At 37.4% G+C, this 25,113-nt stretch overlaps 1 pseudogene; it reads left to right on the plus strand.

Annotated features, from left to right (window-relative positions):
- The window catches only part of LOC132664650 (ferritin light chain pseudogene), a 170,517-nt pseudogene extending 146,987 nt beyond the window's left edge, over positions 1 to 23,530 (plus strand).
- Positions 23,531 to 25,113: the final 1,583 nt, after the last annotated feature.

Below are 25,113 nucleotides of genomic sequence, written 5' to 3' on the forward strand. Positions count from 1 at the left end.
CCATTAAAGAAATACTTCTCCAGCAGTTTAAGTGTCACATCTATTGATTTTGTTATGTTCAATTTTGATTTTCATGTTTGGATATTTCACGTATCCAGATTTGGTTGAAATATGAGAAAACATTTATTTTTATATAAATATTCAATTGTTCTAATCCAGATCATTTATTGAAGAGTCCACCAATTTCCCACTGAAATGTCATACTGCCTCTGTTATATTTCACGTCAATTCTATTTATTAATTATGTATTCTATTGTAGTAGTCTAGTGCCCTGTGTAAAACTACCTGGATTTACTTACTATAGATTTTTAAATAATTGTTACCTAGAGTTAACTTCCATTTCTTATTATTCTTCACAAAATTCTTCATGATTTTTGGAACTTTATTCTTCATGTGAATTTTAGGATAAGTTTATTAAAAGTCTCTGAAAAGTCTTTTGGAGTTTCAAGTGAATATTTGAGAAAACATACATATTTTAATATGAGCCTCCCCATGTATGAGTATACGGTAGGCAGTTTTCTAAAGGTTTCCTTTGTTTTAATCCATTTAATTTTTTTAAAAATTTTTTTTAATGTTTATTTATTTCTGAGACAGAGAGAGACAGAGCATGAACGGGGGAGGGGCAGAGAGAGAGGGAGACACAGAATCGGAAGCAGGCTCCAGGCTCTGAGCCATCAGCCCAGAGCCCGACGCGGGGCTCGAGCTCATGAACCGTGAGATCGTGACCTGAGCTGAAGTCGGACGCTCAACCGACTGAGCCACCCAGGCGCCCCTTAATCCATTTAATTTTTAAGATAAAGGAGGTAAAGGCCATTTTATCCCCATCTGCAGTTGAAAATATGGACTTGATCCATATATGAGTAACACAAAGATGAAAAGACTATGTCCCAGTTCTCAAGGAGAAACAAAAACATGTAAGCCAACAATGTCGCTAAAAGATAGATGTAATTATGATGAGGAGAATGTACAAGATGAAATGGAAGCAGGATGGAGTCTTGGGAAAAGTATAAGTGTGTAACAAATGGGCAAAGGGTAGGAATTCAAAATCTAGTAAAAAAAAATCATGACAAATAACATAAAATCAGGATAAAGTTTTATGTGGAATGGGCACTGCAAATGCTTATTTATTCTTGGAATATAGAAGCCAAAGAAGTGAAGGAGAATGAAGGCCAGAATGATGAAGGAACTGTTGAAGTCAAATTTGAGCAGGAGAGTAAGATTTGCATGCTAGTATGACAGCACTGTGGGAAGGACAAGACTGGAGTCAGGAGCAATAGCAAAGAAGCTACTGCCATAGTTGAGGGAGGTAAGGGTGCTTGTAGTAGGTATCTGCCGTGTTAATAGAATTGGTTCGTCTTGCTTCTGATTAACTGGTGCATGTAGTAGAGGGTGGGGAGGCTAAAACAGCTTCCAGATTTCTGGTTGGATGACTTGGCAGGTGACGGTATAATTCACCAAGCTATTTCAAGGGGTCCTTTTATAAATTAGTCTCTCTTCTTTGATTGGTCCTACTCTGCAGCCATAAACAGACACAGTTGGTTCCCGCTTAATGTATTTATGTATAAATATATATATATGTGTATATATATATATATATATATATATATACATGAAATATTCCTGTAATATCCTTGTGTACCCTGAAAGCATCAAGGCATTGCATAGGAACATATTAAGAGAATACAGCTATAAGATTCATTTTAGAAAAAAGGCAATGGAAGATAAGGACTGCATCTACCTTATAATTTCACTTATATAGTAAATTATATAGTACCCTTATTGAATATTAGTTATCATAGGACATTTGAAACAAATAAATCAAAATCTGAGAGTAATATAAATGTATTAAGGACTTAGTATTTAAACAGGTCAGCCTTGAAGATATGGCTATACATAATACAAACAAGGTTGTCCTCTTCATTGACTAACTTTCAGGGCCCTCTAATATGTCAATATATTATATATGGATAATCCATGCTTTTTACAGCAACCTAAAGGTCAAAATAGAGTTCAATTGAAACTACTATTTCTCCATTTGTAACCTTCCTTGAATTAGGGGAATCTCTCCTCTCAGTTTTTGGAGTCTCCAAAAGATGTCTCACATCTGCTTTTTATATAAAGTTCCTTACACTCTGACTTCTCATGCTCTCACTTGCGCACTCGATAATAAATTTGATCACATTAGTTAAGATGCCATGCTTCCCAAGGGTGCTAGTGTTATTAGTGCTTGTTATTGTCTGCATTGAGGCTCCTGATTTGCTACTGAGGGCAGTGACCTTTGCCCATAGAGCACCCATGCCTGATGCTGCTGTAACTGTGCAACATCTTCTTTCAAGAGTTAGCAGATGACTTGTCTTTCATTATATCCAAAGCTCCTGGTCCCAGTATGCTTTGCCCTCAAGCTCCAAAATGCATTTTTTTCGTAGATATGTCTTCTTCTAGTAGGTCTACTTTTTTGCACGTCCTCTCTGCAGGACTCGAGATTGCAGCTAAGAAAGTTGTGTGGGAAGACAAACTACAATATTGATGCTATCCTGTATTAAGAACCACTTCATTCCTCCAACCTTGACCACTGCTCTTGAAAAGAACAAAGGAAAATTGGTTCTCTTTTCCTCCAGGATTATCTGTTCCCAAGAGAAAGTTAACTTTTAATGGAGACCTCATTCCTGCCCAGAAGTTGCTAGTTAGACAAACAAACAAAATTCAAGCAATATTTGGGAACTAAGCCACTTATTTCACATGGCAACCATCAAGATTTTTCTGTTCCACAGTCCTTTAAAACATTATTGTGGATCCAAATGAACTAGTAAGAGAGTTTCAAGAAAATAAGACTGTATAGCTTCTTTCTCCAACATTGTGTTCTAAATTTATAAAGGAGCCATTTGTTGCAATATCTGCAAAAATGTTGTGGATGAGGAAATAATAATGGTTGTGATTTTGCACAAGGTAATACTAATTACAAGATAAATTAACCATTTAATAACCAGCATTCCAAGGAAGAGACAAAAGTCCTAAATTACAGTGTTTCATGGTTTTTATGTGGTTTGGCTGATTTTAAGCTACAGTGTGATGTGACTGATCATGCAGTTAGGAAGAGCTGCTAACAATACACTCTCATAACATGAGCCAGCTCAGACACACTTTTGATTAAACTTTATTTATGAAGTTTTTAAGATATTTGGGAGAGATGGTTTGACCTATAGAATATCCACACCAATAATAAGCCACCCCATACTAAGAATAACTTATATTTCATAATGTCTTACTGCAAAAGGCAGTCTTTTCTTAAAAAGGAATCCCTCACTCTCCATACTGAGGGTTTTAATTGACTGCCTAAACCATTGCTATGTGATAGAAAATAAATGGCAAACATCTATAGACTACCAAATTGGTGTATAATCTACTATGTCCATCTACCTGGGTTTGACAGGAACTAAAAGGAAAAAGAAAGATTATTTCTTTCTTTGAGTCATTCAAGGAAAGAGATGTAAACTGCAGAGGAGCTCTACTCTAAAGTCTCCACTATTTGTGAGACAAAGGTTACTTCCAGAAACTTAAATCATCGTATGAAAAGTGAAAGCAGGTGACCATGTCATATCCCTTTAACATGACTCTTGCTCAAAAGTAATAGCTCAATTTCACTCATAGACAAGTGAACAAATACACAGAAGGCAATAGAAAGATGTAGCTTTAAAGACAGAATCACTTTTGTCTCCAAAATATAGGTCGAATGAGTGAGTCATCGCAGAAGTGGGAGATGACATATGAAACTATTAATCTCTTCTAACTACATATTGAACCCAATTCTGACTCACATAGGAGCACATGAGGGGCAGAGCCATAGAGATAAGGCACTGGCCTTGCCTTTCAAACAGAAGCTAAATAATATTGTCTGGGCTTTTTATGAGTTCACCCCCATTTGAGAGATTGACCTGAGGTAAACTGCTTGGGAAATAGTATTTTCCTTAGATAGGCTGAGGTTTCTAACAGAATACTGTAATGCAATTTTTGACAATTCTTTTCCCTTCTTATTTTCTTACTACTGACAGGTAACAAGAGACCAGACTAACCTTTGGCTACTCCTTTAAGCACTATCTAAACTTAGCTATCTCCTGTTCAAATACACTAGAACACAAATTATTGTTAGGTGGCAATAAACTTAACCTGATAAACTCATTCTAAATACTATTCTATTCTCAGTTATTGGCCAGCAGTCCAAGGGAAACCTGACCTTGGCCAGAACATGGTGATGGATCTCAAATGATGGCAGCTGAGGCAATTAGGCAACTCTGACCCCCACAGCAGTCTCTCTTGAAAGAAATATGAGGAACACACCTCCTCACTGCCACATAAGCATCTCAGAAACTGTTTCATATGAGAATCAACCAGAAGTAGGAAGACTTATCCACCTAAAGACAATAATGCTGAACCAGCACAGGCATGTTTCATGTAGGTCCGAGCACAGTGCAGGGAGCTGAAAAGCCTACCTGGCTAATACTGACATACTGATAAGGGAAGAGAAAATAAAGAAGTTAAACTCTCTCATTAAAAACAAAATAGTGGGGGGCTGACATGAGGTGATATGTGCACTTTATTTTTTCCCGGGAGCCATCCCCTCCCCCACCTTCCTGGGAAATGAGTGGGTAAAGGAGTAGAGAGGCTATCAAGGATAAGAAAAAGCTTGGAAGGAAAAATGAGAAGTGTCAAAAAGTGTGCATGGTAGTTGTTTTTGTTATCTTTTGTTGTTTAATTCTATTAGCGTACATAATTCTGTGGATGAAATTGATACTTTTCTACTTGACAAGTTGTTTATTGCCCATTTTTTCCTCCCCCTCCCTATTTTTACTCCTGCAAACCACTTAATAGTTAAAAGGAATATGTGGACATATCAGTTTTAAGATGACAAAAAATCTTTTACAAGATTAGAAAAATCGATTTAACACACATTTTCAAAATTTGATTGAATGTCAAAATTAGGTATATTTCATAAGGGGTTAAGAGTAGAAATTCAAATGTAAGAAGAGATGGTGCTGAAAAATAGAGTAGATATTGGGTAACTATAAAACTAGAAGACTACTGTGAACAGAAGAAGAAAGAAACCAATTGATATCTGCAACTAGCAGACTATTAATCTTGGCAGTTATATTTTAGAACTTTCATTATCTCAGTAAAACCTGTGAAAATCAATACCTGCAATGAGTGTGACTTTCCCTGATTTCTTATGTCATAGTTCCTGTTACCTTCCATATAAACTCTCTTGGGTGGGACAAAAATTAAATCAGACCTTCAATGATGTCATTTAGCGTAGTCTATCATTTTTGTTTGTCTCATGGTTTTGTTGATTGTTACAGTGCGAACACGACACAAACACATCCAATTAGTATATTTCAAAATTTACAAAAATTATCTCCGACTAAATAAAGTGCCACTTGTTATGTGACCACTTTTCCTAAAATACTTTGTCAGGCAGTCTACAACAAAAAATAATTGTCATCCAGGTAGGGCTGAAACCACTTCTATTTGTGACTGTCTGTACCTTTACTTCACTTAGAGTGAATGCTTTCACTTTACCAGAAATTTTTATTTTATTTTTTTATTTTATATATATATATTATTATATATATATATTTTATTATATATATATTTTTTATTATATATATATATTTTATTATATATATATTTTATTATATATATGTATATATATATATATATATAGAGAGAGAGAGAGAGAGAGAGAGAGAGAGAGAGAGAGAGAAGGGCAAAGGGAGTGGAAGAGACAGAATCCCAAGCAGGCTCCACACTGTCAGTGCAGAGCCTGATACAGGGCTCGAACTCACGAACCATGAGATGATGACCTGAGCCAAAACCAAGAGTTGGATGCTCAACCAACTGACCCACCCAGGCACCCCACTTTATGGGAAATCTTTAAAGAAATTAGTACCATTCTGGATTTGCAACTTAGTAAGCTTTCTTGATATAATATTTAATTTATAGCTACCTAATTTGGAGTCATAAAATTCTTCACAGTGTTTTCCTACCATCAACAACTTTATTTTTGGAAATGTGTTTGATTATCCTTAAGGCAATAGAATCTGAACACATTTAACTGTTCTGGCATGTTTCTTCCACTTTTTAAGATACTACCCTTTTTTTCATCCTCAATATATTAATAGGTATATTATTTGATTGCAGTTTTGTTTTCATAAAAAGTTGTGAAATAGGGGCACCTGGGTGGTCCAGTCAGTTGAACACCTGGCTCTTGGTTTTAGCTCAGGTCATGATCTCATGAGTTCAAGTCCAGCATCAGGCTCTGCCCTGACAGAGCAGAGCCTGCTTGGAATTCTCTCTCTCTGCCTCTTCCCTTCTCTCCCTCTCTGTCTTTCACTCTCAAAATAAATAAATAAAAACTTAGAAAAAACTTATGAAATAAATCTACTAAGTCATGAACCTACCAAATTTCCAGATAACACCTTCTTCTGCCATTTGTATATTCTAAATCATCATGTAATTTCTTTTCTATCGCTCACTCTGAGCCTATCTTATGTTTTAGCCCACATCTTTCCTTATTTTAGTTTACATAACAACTATAACATGGATTTCTTTTTTCTTCAAGATTCCATTGATCTACTGTAAAGTACCAACACTTCTATCATAAGCATCTGCATAATGAGTACATTATGTTCATAGGAGTACAGAGTTTTTACATTCATGTGGTAATAAGAACTTTGAAATCCCTTTAGTAAAATCAAGGTGAACAAACCTGTCAACCAAATAAAATGATAAAATAATCAATTATATAGCAATACATCTGATATGATAATGTAATAAAGAGTTTTTGTAGTATGCATGGAGTATATAACAGTAAAGCCAGGTGATATAAACGCTCCTTTTAGAGTTTCCATTTTATTTTTTGAGATTCACTGTATGTCCACTCATTCATCCCATCTGCAAACAATAGTGAGATACACTGAAATGTGGGCATTTAAGTCTCCAAAGAGGCATTCTGTATTGAGAAGGGAGCATGGTTTAAAATAGGCTATTCCGTAGCCTAATTTTATCTTCAAAACACTTGACCCTCTGTGGTTGCAAACATGGTTTCCCAAGTTCTAAGATATTGGGTCCAAGGAGGCCTTCATAAGAAAAGAGATAATTATGGTCCGTAGAAATATTGCTCCTAATTAGCAATATCTTTGGCCTCTGGTGTATAATTTAGTCAAATTCTCAAATTTAAGAGTCAGGTCTTGCTAAACAGTTACCACAACCAAATGTTACACACCTTTGGAAGTAATTTGAACAACGTTGTATTTTTTAACATTTTTTTCTATGTCAGATGTTTTTGTCCTCCGACGTTGTATTTTTTAACATTTTTTTCTATGTCAGATGTTTTTGTCCAACTTAGTTCTATTTACACAGTATGCTTCAAAAGAATATGACTATGTATATTTTAGAAGTATACACCACTTTACATTTACTTTTTGCTTATTAAAATTATCTGCTCTCAAATGGTTGCAATTAGATGCAGTTTTATGGAAAATTCTAATATTCACAGGTCTCCATTTTTATCAACTATTTTCTATTATATAAAACACATTAAATAAATTTAAAAAGCAAACAAATCTACATTTAGAAATTTCCTAAGCTAAGGATAACTGGTAAATCAGAAGAACACAAAACACAGACGGAGACCGAAGAAGAAAACAGAGGAAAGCAATGAAAAGGGAGAGTATTCCCATAACCTTTGCTAGGTCTGGACAAAGGCAGAGAAGGGCTGCTGAGCCAGAATTTTGTGATTCATTATGTTTAAGAGTAATGGTCTGTTAAGAAAAACTAGTGTATTTATTTACATCTTCCAAGAAGTGTGTTTTCCAGGAATTAACCAACTTAACTAGAGGGCAGTATGTCTCCAGGCTGAACAATATATTGAGCATTTCTTATTTCTAAGTTGTGTAAATATCTTAAGTGGCCAAAAGCCTGTCTCTGACTTACTTGATGGCAATAAGGTAGATCTCTGATTTTAGACCTTGGCATTCTTTATGCATGTCTGTGGCTGATGGAATGTTTAGAAAGTGAGAGTCAGAGGTTAATTGATTTGAATACCAACTTGAGAGACAAATCAATCAGCCAAATAGGTTAGCCAAATCAACGCAAATCTAACCCAGAAAGCATTGTATTTCTAACAATAAATATAGTTATCTCTCTCTCCTAATTATGATTCAGGGACTGTGATATAATGAAATCACAAAGTACTTCTTTCACGTGTACAAATGATTTGCTTAATGTGTATGTAAGATTCTTCCCACAATTTTACTGTACTTTGACAAAAATAGTTTTAAAGGAGGCAGTAAAGAAACCCAAAGCTAATACTGATCTCTCCAGTCAATTGCTTACGCTCAGTTACACTGTGAAATCATTAGGAATTAGTGATCCAAGAACTTTGCTATATTAGGCATGAAAGAGCAAGTGTTTTCAATGCTTAACCTTGTCTGTCCATCAGAGCCTAGGGGAGGTTGCAGAAGATGTCCAGATGATTACAAACACCATTACTGTCTGGGTAATGGTAATGCCATTACTGAGCTATGTCTAAGTAACATGCAATAAAAGCGACATAGTAACAATTTTCCAATTCATTTACTAATCAAGTAAACAAACAAATTTTGGGGGCATGAGTATTTAGGGTTGCTTTAGTTTGTTCAACTAAATTACCTAGCTTGACCATGTTCATTGATCATATTCACTGGACAATTTCAGTCTTGATGTGATTTGGAAAAAAATAGCCTGCTTGTTCTCATCCCATTATCCTTTCATCTATCATAGTCCTCTTATTAACATCTCATCTACTTTTGGAGGCAAATTCTACTGTGTGAATCTCTGGCCCTGACTTTGTTTCAATTTTCTATGCAGATTTAAATGCTTTAATCCAGTTATATCATCTGGTTTATTAATTGTTCTATCTTCCCGGTCATATTCTTTGGTATTTTGGTAAAATCTCCACCCAGCAAAGGAGAAGGCTGAAACCCTCTTCTTTCCTTGGGACAGGCAGCTGTAGGGCCTATTGGCCCCTGAATTAAAAACAAACAAACAAACAAACAAAAATTTCTATCTAAACTGAAGAGAGGCTACTGGCACAGATTTGGAAGTCCTGGAGTGACCTAATCATGTACATGAAGCCAGAGGCCCCACTCAGTACAGTATTTCTGTCATCGTGGTCATTTGGTCAACTTAGGCTATTCTCTCTGTCCTGGGAGGAATAGGTACTCTGTCTGCAGAACGAGTGATTCTAACCTTGATTCTTTAGCACTAGGCTTTTCCAAGAAGCTATATGCATACTCTTAGCAACACCTGCTAAACAATTCTGGTATATCTGGATAAATCTACATATCTTTCTTGAGAGGGAACATAAGTAACTGGCTATTGAAATCTTCAGATAAAGGTCTTTTGTGTGGGGTCCAATAGTTGCCAAAAGCATGTGAACCCCTGCTGTTGGACTGATCCTGCATCCTTCCCCTGACTTCAGATGAGAGTGCTGTTTGTCCTATGACCCTTCCCATTGCCTATTTACACGATAGATGCTCTCATGAATGCCTATCTTAGTATCACCTGACTACAGCTTTGTCCAAGGTTGTCTCATCCAGTAAAGGATTTGTTCAATTAACCACTGGCTAGCTAATGAAGAGACAATCAGTAATATACCTAAGCTTACTAACAGACAAGGTCTTATGGTTTTTTTTTTTTTTTTAATATTTATTTATTTCAAGAGAGACAGTGCATGCAAGCAGGGAAGGGGAAGGGAGAGAGGGACAGAGAGAATCCCAAGCAGGCTCCATGGTCAGCACAGAGCCCAATACAGGTCTCAATCTCACAACCATGAGATTATGACCTGAGCTGAAATCAAGAATCAGATACTTAACTGACTGAGCTATTCAGGCGCCCCAGGTCTTTTAAATGAATCACTGGCAACAGTGTCATACTTTACAGAAATTATAAAACTAGGCCATGTAAAGGCTCACACAGAACTGTTCAGCTCACATTTAGTCTGGGTGCTTCCAACTAATAGATATTACCCATTGTTTTCCTGGGTGCATTCCAAGAGTCAGGAAGTCTCAAAGTCAGAACAAACTAGCCAGATGAGAAGCTTATTGAATCCTATCCTGTGAATAATAAAAAAAACTACAAGGTATTCTCAAAATCCTTATTATATTCTTATATTCATAACATTTATAGAGAAGGTTTGAAATGTAAGTTTTATTGGTCCCAGTAGGGGAGAACCCATTCACAGAATATGAAGATAAAAATAATGACAATATGGAGTATTTATTACATGCTTACTATGTATCTAGTACTGTTCTAAATGCAATATTTATATCAACTCATTTAATCCACACAAAAACCCCTAAAGTAGATATATTGCAGCACCAGGGAGGAAATTGTGGCATAGAGAAGTTAAATAACTCTAAGTGGTAGAGCCACAATTTGAACTAAAGAGCCTGGTTCTGAAGCCCATGCTCTTAGGTGCCTCGCTTAATACTGCATCAAAAAACAAAAACAAAAACAATCCCAATACTATATAATTTTTAGTAGCTCCTGGCTACGAAAGAAATCTAGCACTCTTTCAGTTCTTTCTGAGTCTTAGAACTATAAGTCAATTAGAGGCTGAGTCTAATGCCTTGATAGTCACATCTAGTTATAAACTAATCAGAAACCATTTGGGAAGCAAGACTACCAGAATCGGAAGAGAATGAAGCATTGACAATCCTGTACTTCTCTAAAAGGGAATCTCATTTAAAAGACAAACCTTATACATTGTGAATATAAACTGGGCTGAGTTGTTTTTTTTTTTTAACAGTTAAAGATGTCTACGAGCAGGTAGTTCCTTCAATGAGTTTACACATTGGGAATATATAATGATTCTTTTAGTTATTAGCTCTGTGGCTATGAGCATGTTACTTAATCTCTTCATGTCATAGTTTAGTCATTTGTACAGTGAGTCAATTAGAAAACAGTACATATATGACAAGGTTTTATAATAATCAGGTGAGTTGATAGCTGTAAAATGGTTTGAAAATTACCAGAGATATGGTAAATGCCAGGAAAATAGTACGCTCATATCATTATTATTATTATACAGAACTGTCAACCATTGTGGTCAGAAAAAAGTTCAAATAAATAACTATGATATCGTTCAAGTTTATGTTTTATCCATGATTCCATTACCATCTCCTCTCAGAGTCTGCTGGTTTCTTTTTGTAAGTAGAAAGGTGCCAACTAGTATTCCAACAGTCCTTAGGATCTTGATTTCTTCTTATACATTCCCAATCTACCCATACTGATGTTTTAGGTTCCAGTTTGTTATTATCCCCAAGCTTAATTCAGCCTCAGAAGCCCAAAGGAGAGACAGAGCGATCACACAGCCCTCCTCTCTTGATTCCCCCATTGGCACTGTGCTCTAGGCTTCTAGTCCATTCTTTGGGACTCCACAAAGCTGTTCACCTGCCATATAAGCCAGGACAGCTGCATCCGTAGGGGAGACCATCAGGCATACAATCTTATCCCAAATAACTCTTGTGCTAAACACCCTTACTCTCATTTTGCCCTAACCAATAATCAAACCTTATTTCCCCTAACTCCCACATACACCAGTCACTAACTTATTAAATTACCTGCAAGTTTTCATCCTTTCTTTATCCATAAATTTGACATTTGTGATTTTACTTCTCAACTCTGAACCTTGGCTCACCTAAAAAGAATCCAGATTCTCCAGACTTTTTTTTTTTTTTTTTCAATCCAAGCTATGCTGCTTCAAGCTGCCAGGAGAACTACTCCTGCAAATTAAAGAGTCCCCAGCAACCTGACTATCCAGTTCAGCTCTAGGGACAATGCCCTGAGAACCAGGTATCAACCTAGATACAAGCTAAGCATTCCATTAAATAAGAGGTGTTGAATGAATACAAAGTGCATGATTTTAGTTGTGCAAAAATTTTTGTATGGCAAACAATATTTGCAATATTTTCATGTGTTTAATAATGCTCCTTTACAATTTATAACCTTTATCCACAAGAGGCAATACATGCAAAAAAGAGAGGAATTCTCCTGTATTAAATGTATGATGACATTTTTAATTCTGTAAAAAATTACAACTTGAAAAAGAATTTATTTATAAAATTAATGACTGATCCAAAGAATTTCCAAAGTTCTAATGATCTAAACTTCATTTTGAAATAATTAAGTAATGTGAATTTCCTGAATATGAAACACAAACAATTGGCTTGAAGTCAACTTGGTAATATTTAAAATCATACATATTCTTTGAAATATTTTATTGAACTAACAGAACATGTTTCAGGTCAATTATTACAGCCGATTGTGTTTCCCATTTATTTATTTATTTATTTCCAAGTTAGTTAGCATATAGTGGCATATTGGTTTCAAGAGTAGACTTTAGTGATTCATCACTTACATATGATACCCAGTGCTCATCCCAACAAGTGCTCTAAATTTTTAAACTTTATGTTGGGAAATAATTATCTATGAATATAGATACATATAGAACATTTTTGCATGATCTAGGTCTTCTAAGCAAAAGCATTTACAGTCAATTTAAGAATTTTTTATGTAAGGTGGCATTGCAGGATCATAAAGTTTAGAGATATCTCTGTCTCTTGAGATGTTCCAGAGTGGTGAAGATAAAGACTTCTCTCTGGAGAAGATCTCCTATATTCAAGAGAAAAGATCAGGTCTCTATCTCCAAAACTAGATTCAGTTCACCAGCAGTTGGGTACATATTCAGAGTTTTCTAATTCTAGGATTAATCCCATTACTTATTCTGCATGTATAGATACCATTTGACTTCCAGCACATCACCCTGTGGGGACTGGAACTCAGGGAACTGGTGCTATGAAGTTACTCTAGCAGATGTTTTATTTTTTTACATTTGTTTCTCTGGTTTTTTTTGTTTGTTTTGAGAGAGAGACAGTGTGTGCATGTGAGCAGGGGAGAGACAAAGAGAGAGGGAGAGAGAGAATCCCAAGCAGGCTCCGCATGGGCAGCGCAAAGCCCGGGACTCTCAGGGCTCCAACTCACCAACCATGAGATCACGACCTGAGTGGAAATTAGGAGTCAGATGCTTAACCAACTGCACCACCCAGGCATCCCTCTAGCTGATGCTTTTGCTATTACTAATGAACTGTCTTTGTCTCTGACCCAGGTGTCTTGTGATTTTATATATATTGTTATGAACTGAATATGTCCCCTCCCCCATCAAAAGATTTATATTTTTTATGAATATTAGGAAGTAGGACCTTTGGGAGATAATTAGATCATGAAGGTGGAGCCCCCATGAATAGGATTCATGTTCTTGTAAGAAGAAACATGAGAGCTTTCTCTCTCTCTCTGATCCCCACCATGTGAAGACACAATCAGAAGATAGTATCTTCAAAACTTGAAGAGAGCTCTCACCAGACACCAGAAAGTTGGCACCTTGATCTTGGGTTTCCTAGCCTCCAAAACTGTGAAAAATAAATTTCTGTTGTTTAATCGATACAGTCTATGTTAATTTGTTATAGCAGCCCAAACTGATTAAGATAGTTCAGATAGGGGCGCCTGGGTGGCTCAGTCGGTTGAGCGTCCGACTTCGGCTCAGGTCATGATCTCACAGCTTGTGGGTTCGAGCCCCGCGTCAGACTCTGTGCTGACTGCTCAGAGCCTGGAGCCTGTTTCAGATTCTGTGTCTCCCTCTCTCTCTGACCTTCCCCCGTTCATGCTCTGTCTCTCTCTGTCTCAAAAATAAATAAACGTTAAAAAAAAATTTTTAAAAAAGATAGTTCAGATAGAGTTAGGTAAAACCTCAGACCCTTTACAGATTCTGACTTAACTTTATTGAGATATGCATTACATAAAATAAAATAAAATCATTTTAAATATAGAGTTTGATGAGCACTGTACATGTATACACATCTATAGCCACTATGATAATCATCATATAGAACATTTCCATTACCCAAAAAAGTTCTATTGTGTTCATTTCCAATCAATCTCCTCCATACCCTCAGATACAGGCAATCACTGATATGTTGCCTAAACTATGGATTGGACTGATATTTCCTAAAATTTCATAATGGATAAAGAAATTGTGGTTTATATACACAATGGAATACTACTTGGCAACGAGAAAGAACGAAATATGGCCTTTTGTAGCAACGTCGATGGAACTGGAGAGTATTATGCTAAGTGAAATACATCATACAGAGAAAGACATATACCATATGTGTTCACTCTTATGCGGATCCTGAGAAACTTAACAGAAGACCATGGGGGAGGGGAAGGAAAAAAAAAGTTAGAGAGGGAGGGAGCCAAACCATAAGAGACTCTTAAAAACTGAGAATAAACTGAGGGCTGATGGGGGGTGGGAGGGAAGGGAGGGTGGGTGATGGGCATTGAAGAGGGCACCTGTTGGGATGAGCACTGGGTGTTGTATGGAAACCAATTTGACAACAAATTTCATATTTAAAAGAAACAACAAACAAAATAAAAATAAAATTTCCTGTAAATGGAATCATGCAGTATATAATCCTGTTTTGGGCTTATTTCATTCGTGATTATTTTCATTAATGATTTCTGAGATCCGGTCATGTCATTGCTTATTATAGGAATGCATCCCTCATATTTACTGATTAGTATTCCAGTGTATGAGTATTCTACAATATGCTTATGCATTCTGCTATTAAGAAATACTCAGGCTGTTTTCCAGTTTGGATTCACTATGATAAATCTGCTATGAGCAGTTTGCAAGTCTTTGTATGGAAACACATTTTATTTCTCTTGAGTAAGTACATAGGACTGGAACGATTAGGTTGCATGGTAAGTATGTCACTAGCCTTATACAATACTGCCAAACTGTTTTCCAAATTGTACCATTTAACATTCTACCAACAATGTATGAAAATTCCACTTGCTCCACATCCTCTCTAAAACTTGTACTGTTCATCTTCTTAATTTATCCATTCTAATGGCTACACAGGGATGTTTCACATGCTAGATACTGTCCATTTCCGTGTGGCATCCATTTCTATACTCTTCTATTCCCCCTAACCCTAAGTGTGACGGGAAACCTAAAGCTGTTTTTCTTAAACTCCCTGTGGCTAGGCTTCTCAATACAGTTTAGGTTCTTTCAGTGAGATTAATCTTAACACATTTGGAAGGTGTCACGGAAGTGGGGACTATCCTCGAACGGTGCAGTTGGACAAGTGGGCTGGGGGAGCAGCCTGATGCCATGATTTTCTCCATCTTACCAGATTCATGGGGATGGGGAAGCTAAGATATCGTGTGGTCAAGAAAGCATCCAGTTCCTGACCTCAGGGGTGCAGCCATAGTAGTGTATGTTCCTGAAATCAGAAACGGAGTGGTGACTTCCTGACTTTTATTTCTGTAGGCAACCAATGATTTTGAAATCACTTAATATTCTTAATACTTTTCTGCTTGGAATGCCTAGAGTACTTTCTGTTACCTGAACTCAGATTGACTCAACAGACATAAAGAAAAAAAAAAGTAAAAAAAAAAAAAAAATGCTTGTGAAATATAGACAGGAGATTTTAAGAGGGAAATGGTTCAGCATTCTGAATTTCTCCATCTTAATTCTCAGAGGGATTGTTTAATATCATGTTATCATTGTAATAATTTGGGTTTTTTTTTTCTTTTTTTTTTTTTTTAATTTTTTTTTTATTTTTTAATATATGAAATTTACTGTCAAATTGGTTTCCATACAACACCCAGTGCTCATCCCAAAAAGTGCCCTCCTCAATACCCATCACCCACCCTGCCCTCCCTCCCACCCTGCCCTCCCTCCCACCCCCCATCAACCCTCAGTTTGTTCTCAGTTTTTAACAGTCTCTTATGCTTTGGCTCTCTCCCACTCTAGCCTCTTTTTTTTTTTTTTTTTTTCCTTCCCCTCCCCCATGGGTTTCTGTTATATTTCTCAGGATCCACATAAGAGTGAAACCATATGGTATCTGTCTTTCTCTGTGTGGCTTATTTCACTTAGCATCACACTCTCCAGTTCCATCCATGTTGCTACAAAAGGCCATATTTCATTTTTTCTCATTGCCACGTAGTATTCCATTGTGTATATAAACCACAATTTCTTTATCCATTCATCAGTTGATGGACATTTAGGCTCTTTCCATAATTTGGCTATTGTTGAGAGTGCCGCTATAAACATTGGGGTACAGGTGCCCCTATGCATCAGTACTCCTGTATCCCTTGGGTAAATTCCTAGCAGTGCTATTGCTGGGTCATAGGGTAGGTCTATTTTTAATTTTCTGAGGAACCTCCACACTGCTTTCCAGAGCGGCTGCACCAATTTGCATTCCCACCAACAGTGCAAGAGGGTTCCTGTTTCTCCACATCCTCTCCAGCATCTATAGTCTCCTGATTTCTTCATTTTGGCCACTCTGACTGGCGTGAGGTGATATCTGAGTGTGGTTTTGATTTGTATTTCCCTGATAAGGAGCGACGTTGAACATCTTTTCATGTGCCTGTTGGCCATCCGGATGTCTTCTTTAGAGAAGTGTCTATTCATGTTTTCTGCCCATTTCTTCACTGGGTTATTTGTTTTTCGGGTGTGGAGTTTGATGAGCTCTTTATAGATTTTGGATACTAGCCCTTTGTCCGTTGTGTCATTTGCAAATATCTTTTCCCATTCCGTTGGTTGCCTTTTAGTTTTGTTGGTTGTTTCCTTTGCTGTGCAGAAGCTTTTTATCTTCATAAGGTCCCAGTAATTCACTTTTGCTTTTAATTCCCTTGCCTTTGGGGATGTGCCGAGTAAGAGATTGCTACGGCTGAGGTCAGAGAGGTCTTTTCCTGCTTTCTCCTCTAAGGTTTTGATGGTTTCCTGTCTCACATTCAGGTCCTTTATCCATTTTGAGTTTATTTTTGTGAATGGTGTGAGAAAGTGGTCTAGTTTCAACCTTCTGCATGTTGCTGTCCAGTTCTCCCAGCACCATTTGTTAAAGAGACTGTCTTTTTTCCATTGGATGTTCTTTCCTGCTTTGTCAAAGATGAGTTGGCCATACGTTTGTGGGTCTAGTTCTGGGGTTTCTATTCTATTCCATTGGTCTATGTGTCTGTTTTTATGCCAATACCATGCTGACTTGATGATGACAGCTTTGTAGTAGAGGCTAAAGTCTGGGATTGTGATGCCTCCTGCTTTGGTCTTCTTCTTCAAAATTACTTTGGCTATTCGGGGCCTTTTGTGGTTCCATATGAATTTTAGGATTGCTTGTTCTAGTTTCGAGAAGAATGCTGGTGCCATTTTGAGTGAGATTGCATTGAATGTGTAGATAGCTTTGGGTAGTATTGACATTTTGACAATATTTATTCTTCCAATCCATGAGCAGGGAATGTCTTTCCATTTCTTTATATCTTCTTCAATTACCTGCATAAGCTTTCTGTAGTTTTCAGCATACAGATCTTTTACATCTTTGGTTAGATTTATTCCTAGGTATTTTATGCTTCTTGGTGCAATTGTGAATGGGATCAGTTTCTTCATTTGTCTTTCTGTTGCTTCATTGTTAGTGTATAAGAATGCAACTGATTTCTGCACATTGATTTTGTATCCTGCAACTTTGCTAAATTCATGTATCAGTTCTAGCAGACTTTTGGTGGAGTCTATCGGATTTTCCATGTATAATATCATGTCATCTGCAAAAAGCGAAAGCTTGACTTCATCTTTGCCAATTTTGATGCCTTTGATTTCCTTTTGTTGTCTGATTGCTGATGCTAGAACTTCCAGCACTATGTTAAACAAGAGCGGTGACAGTGGGCATCCCTGTCGTGTTCCTGATCTCAGGGAAAAAGCTCTCAGTTTTTCCCCGTTGAGGATGATGTTAGCTGTGGGCTTTTCATAAATGGCCTTTATGATCTTTAAGTATGTTCCTTCTATCCCGACTTTCTCAAGGGTTTTTATTAAGAAAGGGTGCTGGATTTTGTCAAAGGCCTTTTCTGCATCGATTGACAGGATCATATGGTTCTTCTCTTTTTTTTTGTTAATGTGATGTATCACGTTGATCGATTTGCGAATGTTGAACCAGCCCTGCATCCCAGGAATGAATCCCACTTGATCATGGTGAATAATTCTTTTTATATGCTGTTGAATTCGATTTGCTAGTATCTTATTAAGAATTTTTGCATCCATATTCATCAGGGATATTGGCCTGTAGTTCTCTTTTTTTACTGGGTCTCTGTCTGGTTTAGGAATCAAAGTAATACTGGCTTCATAGAATGAGTCTGGAAGTTTTCCTTCCCTTTCTATTTCTTGGAATAGCTTGAGAAGGATAGGTATTATCTCTGCTTTAAATGTCTGGTAGAACTCCCCTGGGAAGCCATCTGGTCCTGGACTCTTATTTGCTGGGAGATTTTTGATAACCGATTCAATTTCTTCGCTGGTTATGGGTCTGTTCAAGCTTTCTATTTCCTCCTGATTGAGTTTTGGAAGAGTGTGGGTGTTTAGAAATTTGTCCATTTCTTCCAGGTTGTCCAATTTGCTGGCATATAATTTTTCATAGTATTCCCTGATAATTGTTTGTATCTCTGAGGGATTGGTTGTAATCATTCCATTTTCATTCATGATTTTATCTATTTGGGTCATCTCCCTTTTCTTTTTGAGAAGCCTGGCTAGAGGTTTGTCAATTTTGTTTATTTTTTCAAAAAACCAACTCTTGGTTTCGTTGATCTGCTCTACAGTTTTTTTAGATTCTATATTGTTTATTTCTGCTCTGATCTTTATTATTTCTCTTCTTCTGCTGGGTTTAGGCTGCCTTTGCTGTTCTTGTAATAATTTGTTAACAAAAATCTATCGGCCGTATATTAGCGATGCTGATATTTATTGAGAGTTTACTATGTACCAGGCACTGTAAGAATCAATTCAATGCTTATTACAAACTTAAGTCAGTCATAGTTCAGGCATTATCTTCAATCCATTTTAGCATTTCCTTTTCTGTACCAGAGGAGGATTTAAACCCAAGTCTGTCTGAAACAAATTTATACAATTTCACTTCCACCACGTGGCTTCTCAGACAAAATTTGTCACTAACCATACTTTTCTACATCACTGGGAAAATAGGCATGTATGCTCCCAAGTCCTTGGTCTTACCTACAAACTAACTCACTCTGAATTCCTGTCTTCTTTTCAGGGTTGTAATGGAAATCATCATTTTCTCCTTCTACTTAAGGAAAAAACCCTAGTAGAACTGCTATGACCCAGCCATCCCTCTTCTGGGTACATACCCAAAAGAAGTGGAATTAGTACCTCAGAGAGAGAGCTCCATTTCCATGTTCACTGTGGCACTATTCACAATAGCCAAGATTCACAAGCGACCTACATGCTGTTGATGGATAAATGGACAAAGAAACTGTGGTATATACATACAATCCAATATTATTCAGCCTAAGAAAAGGAGATCCTGCCATATGTGATAATATGGATGAAACCAGAGGATATTATGCTAAGTGAAATAAGACCGACACAAAAAGAAAGATACTGTGTGATATCCCTTTTATATGAAATGTAAAGAAAAAATGGATTCGCAGAAGTTGAGAGTAGAGGGGTAATTACCAGCGGCAGGGAGGTGGGAGAAATAAATAAGAGATGTTGGTCCAAGGATGCAAAATTGCCTTTTAGTAGGATGAAGAAGTTCTAGAGAGCTAATGTACAGCATGATGACTATTGTTAATACTACTGTATTGAATAAAGAAATTTGCCAAGAGTAGATTTTAGATGCTCTCACAAAAAAAAAAAAAAAAGAGAAAAGAAAGGAGATAGAGGAGATAGATACGTTAATTAGCTTGATAGATACATGAATTAGATACATATCATCTCACTCTATACCTATATCAAAACATCATGCTATATACTTTAAATATATAATTTTTACTTAAAATGTCCCTATTTACCATATACGATTAAGTTAGAGATCTCAAACTCAAAACAACAGTGCATAAAATAAAATTGATGTGTGTTTCTTTATTGTGTAACGTTTGGATGTAAGAACTCCAGGACAGAAAAGAACTTCACAACAAGACTGGAACTCAGACTCCTTCCATCCTGCTATTCCACCAGTCTGAGCATATAGCTTTCATTTTAGGGTTGAAGACAACTGCTCAAACTCCAGCCATCTTTTCTACCTACTAGCCCACAGCGAAAAGGAAACACTAAAACGTAAAATGGTATCTTCCTCATTCTAAGCCTACTTGCTAAAAACTGCACACACCTCTCTGCTTAGAGTCTATTGGTCATAAATTAGCCATCTTTAAGGTGAGGTACAGGAGGTGGGAGGGAGAAGTTAAGAGATCATCTTACCTGCTAAGAGACTCATTCTATAAAATGTATACAAATCCATCACGATCTATAAGGTGTTCAATGACCTGCATCGTATTGATCTCTTCTGTCTCTCTCCTAGTCTCCCTCACCTCCAGACACTGGGCAATGCATTGTTTTACACAACTCTGTGTGTGACACTGAAGGTTCAATCAGATGAGCTGCATTAGAGATAAGGACCATGACCAATAATATTGAATAAAGAACTTATTATAGGAATTCAATGCTAAGCGCTAAGCAGGAGTAGAGGTGGTGAAGAAGTCCACACAAAACTGTTGTCTCTGAGCTTGAGGATAAGCCTGAAGAAGTATGACTCCCTTGGGCTAGGGGTCAGACAGAAAAGCTGAATATGGAGGGGAAAAAATGAGAAATCAGAACCACCAGGATGAGAATTTGCACCTGATTCTAGTGCCTCTGCTATCTGCTTCAATGCTAGGATTGCCCTGCAGGAAAAGCTGACTCCCCTGAGCACAGATCTGCTCACATGCCTGGCTCAGGATTCAGAGAACTTACGGGAGAAAATCCAGCAGGAGAGAAAGGAGCTGTAGGTCTGCATGTTGTCGCTTGCCAACAAAGGAAGCCAACACTGCCATGCGCTCAGCACCCCAGACCAACCTCCAAAACATAAAACACTACCGGTTCTCTCAGGTCTGGCTGCCAAATCACATGCAAATTCATCTTGTTGTCATCCACAATCCAGAACAATGCTGGGAAGGGGACGTTTGGAAAGGTAGTTAGAGCTCGGCTTAATTGGCACAGTATAAACCTGGATGTGTTATTTGGGTCTCATTTTTAAAACATACTTCTTTAAGATTCCTTTCTGTAACTCCTGAGACCAGCCTAACTACTAAAATGTAGCTCTGTAGCACTTCTCTTTTTTTCTTCAGTCATACGTAGTTTTTGTTTGTTTGTTTTTTTATTGCTTATATCAGCCCCACAAAATGAAAAAATAAAACTTTTCAGCCTGGAAAAAGGCACATACACGTTTTTCACTGGAAAAAAAAAAAAGTTCTGAAATAGTGCCTGCGAAGTTAAAGATTTTCTCCATCTTCTCCCCATCTTCTCCCACCTAGAAGAGTTTTTGGCATTTATGGAATTAATTTCATTGAATTATTTCATTTGTACAATTTTAAAAATTAACTCTGGCAGTTTCCATATACACAGAAGTTTTTTCTTTCCAAAAGGTAACTTCCATGATGGCACACAGTAAAATGGAGGCCAACGTGGTGAGTGGTTGGTGAATCTCACCCAGCCCAAAGGTCTTGGATGTTTGTTAAGCGGTAGATTTTCATCTTTCTTCCCACATCTTTACCGCATAAATAAATGTTGGAAGCAATGCAGTATTTTCTTTTAAAACAAATTTTTAAGTCCTTTCTGTGTTATGTAATAGAACGTATAAACAAATATGTCAAGGTAATCAGCAAGAAAAATCAGTTGAGTACTCTCTGTCAGGCTGCCTGGCCCCCGTTAGCTTTTCTACACCTGTAATAAAAATATCTCTAGTGAAAGGAAACATACAAAGGACGAAAAGTATACTTCTTCCATAAAAATTAAATTTTCAAAGTTGTTCCCAACACACCTGTGTTCTCCCTAGAGAAGTCAGTACTTTGTTGAACTTAATTAGGAGTGAAATGAGTTGTTCGAGCCACAGGATAAAAAGGACCATGGGATTATTTAAAGTATTAAATTTGAAATACAATTTATATTTTTTCCGGAAAAATTTTGTCATATTTTCTGACTTGCATTTCAGAAATTTTTCAATGTATCAAAATATTGGTTGATTTTAAATATTACATGTTAACAAAGAACTTGCCTCTTTCAACTGTGCCTCTCCTCACATCAAATGTGAACTTGCCCAGTTTTTTCAGGTTGGACACATATTGAACAAAGTGCCTTTATGCTAATTTGAAATCACTCTGTCCTATGCTTAGCAATGAATTAATATCAAGATGGTTTTTCATTTTTGAAAAATGAACTGTGATTTTTTAATAAAAATAAGTCGAGTATTATTTATTATATTTGACAAGCTACTCAGCTAGCTAGGCAACATTTAGTGATGTCCCAGATAAAGATGTAGGTAACATTCTTTAAAAATAGGAGTCCCTGGTGAATTCTTAGGACTTGGCACTGTGTGTGATTGTTAGTTTTGCCTGTACCTCTGAAAAATGGCAAAACGTGAATCCGTTCATTAAAAAGCTGTCAGCCAACTGAAATTCAGAAATAGGCTACTAATGGTAATTAATTAAATTCTACTTTTTTTTCTTAGTGCGTTAAGTACATTGACTCAGTTACAAAAATGAAACCAACAACTTGTTGTTTTTAAGTCAACTCACAAAATGTTGCATCAGGTTTAAGAGAAATCAAAAATTATTTTTAAAAATGTAAACCAAATAAAACATTGAAGTATTTATTCTTTCTCAACAGATAGTATCGCTTTTAAAATGGGATGGATAAAAGCAGCACATTCTGCGGTCCTGTGGATCTGTCTCTTGCTTCAACTTTCAGATTTGCCAGAATTGTTCCACCAAGGGGAAGGGTGCCGTCAACCCTCTGGTTAACAAGCACCTGCACGCCTCTTACACCTACCTGTCTCAGGCTTCTATTTCTACCACCACAGGGCAGCTCTGGAGTGTGTGGGCCCCTTCTCTTGGCCCTGAGGAGAAGCACAAGCACGCTGGGAGTCTCTGGAAGATACTAGTCCAGTATAGGCTCCACGCCCTCTTCCAGGACCTGCAGAAGCCATCCCAAGATGAGTGGCGTAACACCCTGGACACCATGGAAACTTCCCTGGTTCTGGAGAATAACCCAAACCAGGCTCTTTTGGTTCTGCATGCCTTGGGTTCTGCCCCCGCAGACCCCCATCTCTATGACTTCCTGTCGAACCACGTCCTAGAGGAGCAGGTGAAACTCATCAAGAAGATGGACAATCCCCTGACTAACCTCTGCAAGCTGGCTGGCCCCCAGCCTGGGTTTGGCGAGCGGCTCCTTTAAAGGCCAACCTTGAAGCACGACTTGGAGTCTTTGAAGCCCAGCAACCTTAGAGGGGCTCCTCTGACATCCCCAAGGTGCCAGGACTTGGGCCTGAGCTTGTCCTGGGAGCTACTCAGCAGCTTTTTAACTAACCTGAAGCGCTCTGGCAGGTTGTGGGCCAAGTGGAAACAATAAATCTTTTTGTAGCCAATCAATAAAATTAAAAATTAAAAAATAATAAAATCTAGGGGCGCCTGGGTGGCTCAGTCGGTTAAGCGTCCGACTTCGGCTCAGGTCACGATCTCGGGGTCCGTGAGTTCGAGCCCTGCGTCGGGCTCTGGGCTGACAGCTCAGAGCCTGGAGCCTGTTTCAGATTCTGTGTCTCCCTCTCTCTCTGTCCCTCCCCCATTCATGCTCTGTCTCTCTCTGTCTCAAAAATAAATAAACGTTAAAAATAATAATAATAATAATAATAATAATAAAATCTAATGGATAAAAAAATATTTTGGGGCCTTTCTTTTGAATTATCAATTAACAGTTCACATTCCTTTTTTTTTTTTTTTTTTAAGTGTACTTATTTATTTTGAGAGAGAGAGCGTGGGGTAGGGGCAGAGACAGAGGGAGAGAAAGAATCCCAAGCAAGCTCCCTGCTCAGCACGGAGCTCCACTAGGGGCTTGATCTCATAACCCACGAGATCATGACCTGAGCTGAAATCAAGAGTCAGACGCTGAACAGACTGAGCCATGCAGGTTCTCCGAAAGCTCACATTCTTATAAGCAACACTGTTATGAAAAAAAATCTAGATATGAATACATCTGGTTGCTGTATTACAGAAAACATCCAGGGAGGACTACGTTCTGTCCCTCTGAACAGATCTTCTAAACAGATTTCATCCACAAGTAAGAATTACTAAATATCCAGACATTGTCAGAAAAAGACAGATAAATGGAAATACTCAAAGTTAAATAGGAAAGACAGTCTTTCAGTTTTTACTTTGCGGTGATATGCTACTTGAGATATGCCAAGAGCTATAATGCTGTATGTGGGATAGAGTTATTACCTGTATCCTGCCACAGGATTTAGAAAAGCTTTAAGGATAAAGCAGAATTCTAAAGAAGGGAGGTACAGGTTGGGAATGAGAGAAAGGTGGGGACAAGAGGATCACGCATGTAGCAAGAAAGTAACGGCCAAAGGAACGCAGCTATATGAATTGTTACTACATTATTATGTATTAAAGACCATAAAACAGATGATACATTGATTTTTCTGCTAAACCAAACAACCTTAAAAGAGTTTCCAATTGGGGTGTCTGGATGGTACAGACGGTTAAACATCCTACTTCGACTCAGGTCCTGATCTTGCGGTTCCTGAGTTCAAGCCCCGTATGGGGCTCTGTGCTGACGGCTCTTTGCTGACAGCTCAGAGCCTGGAGCCTGCTTCAGATTCTGTGTCTCACTCTCTTTCTGCCCCTCCCCTGCTTAAGCTCTGTCTCTCTCTCAAAAATAAATAAATATTAAAAAAAAATTTTTTTTTAAGTCTCCTATCTACAGGAAAGCTTCAGTGTAACAGATTCAAAATAGAAAGAACCCATAGTTATTTTACAGGGCCAAGGTTTTAATGCACCAAATGAAAAATAAACCCTAAAGGGAGGATGCAAACTAGCCCAGAGAGAAATCAGTCATATCACTCATAGGTGGTAATTGGATTTGACTGGTGAAATTTGAGTTTGAGAAGTGCTATGTTTTTTATTATGTAAGTGATCACAGCAACTTGAGAC

This window comes from Panthera onca, chromosome F2 (genome assembly GCF_046562875.1).
Source record: "Panthera onca isolate mPanOnc1 chromosome F2, mPanOnc1 haplotype 2, whole genome shotgun sequence".
Lineage (NCBI taxonomy): Eukaryota > Metazoa > Chordata > Mammalia > Carnivora > Felidae > Panthera > Panthera onca.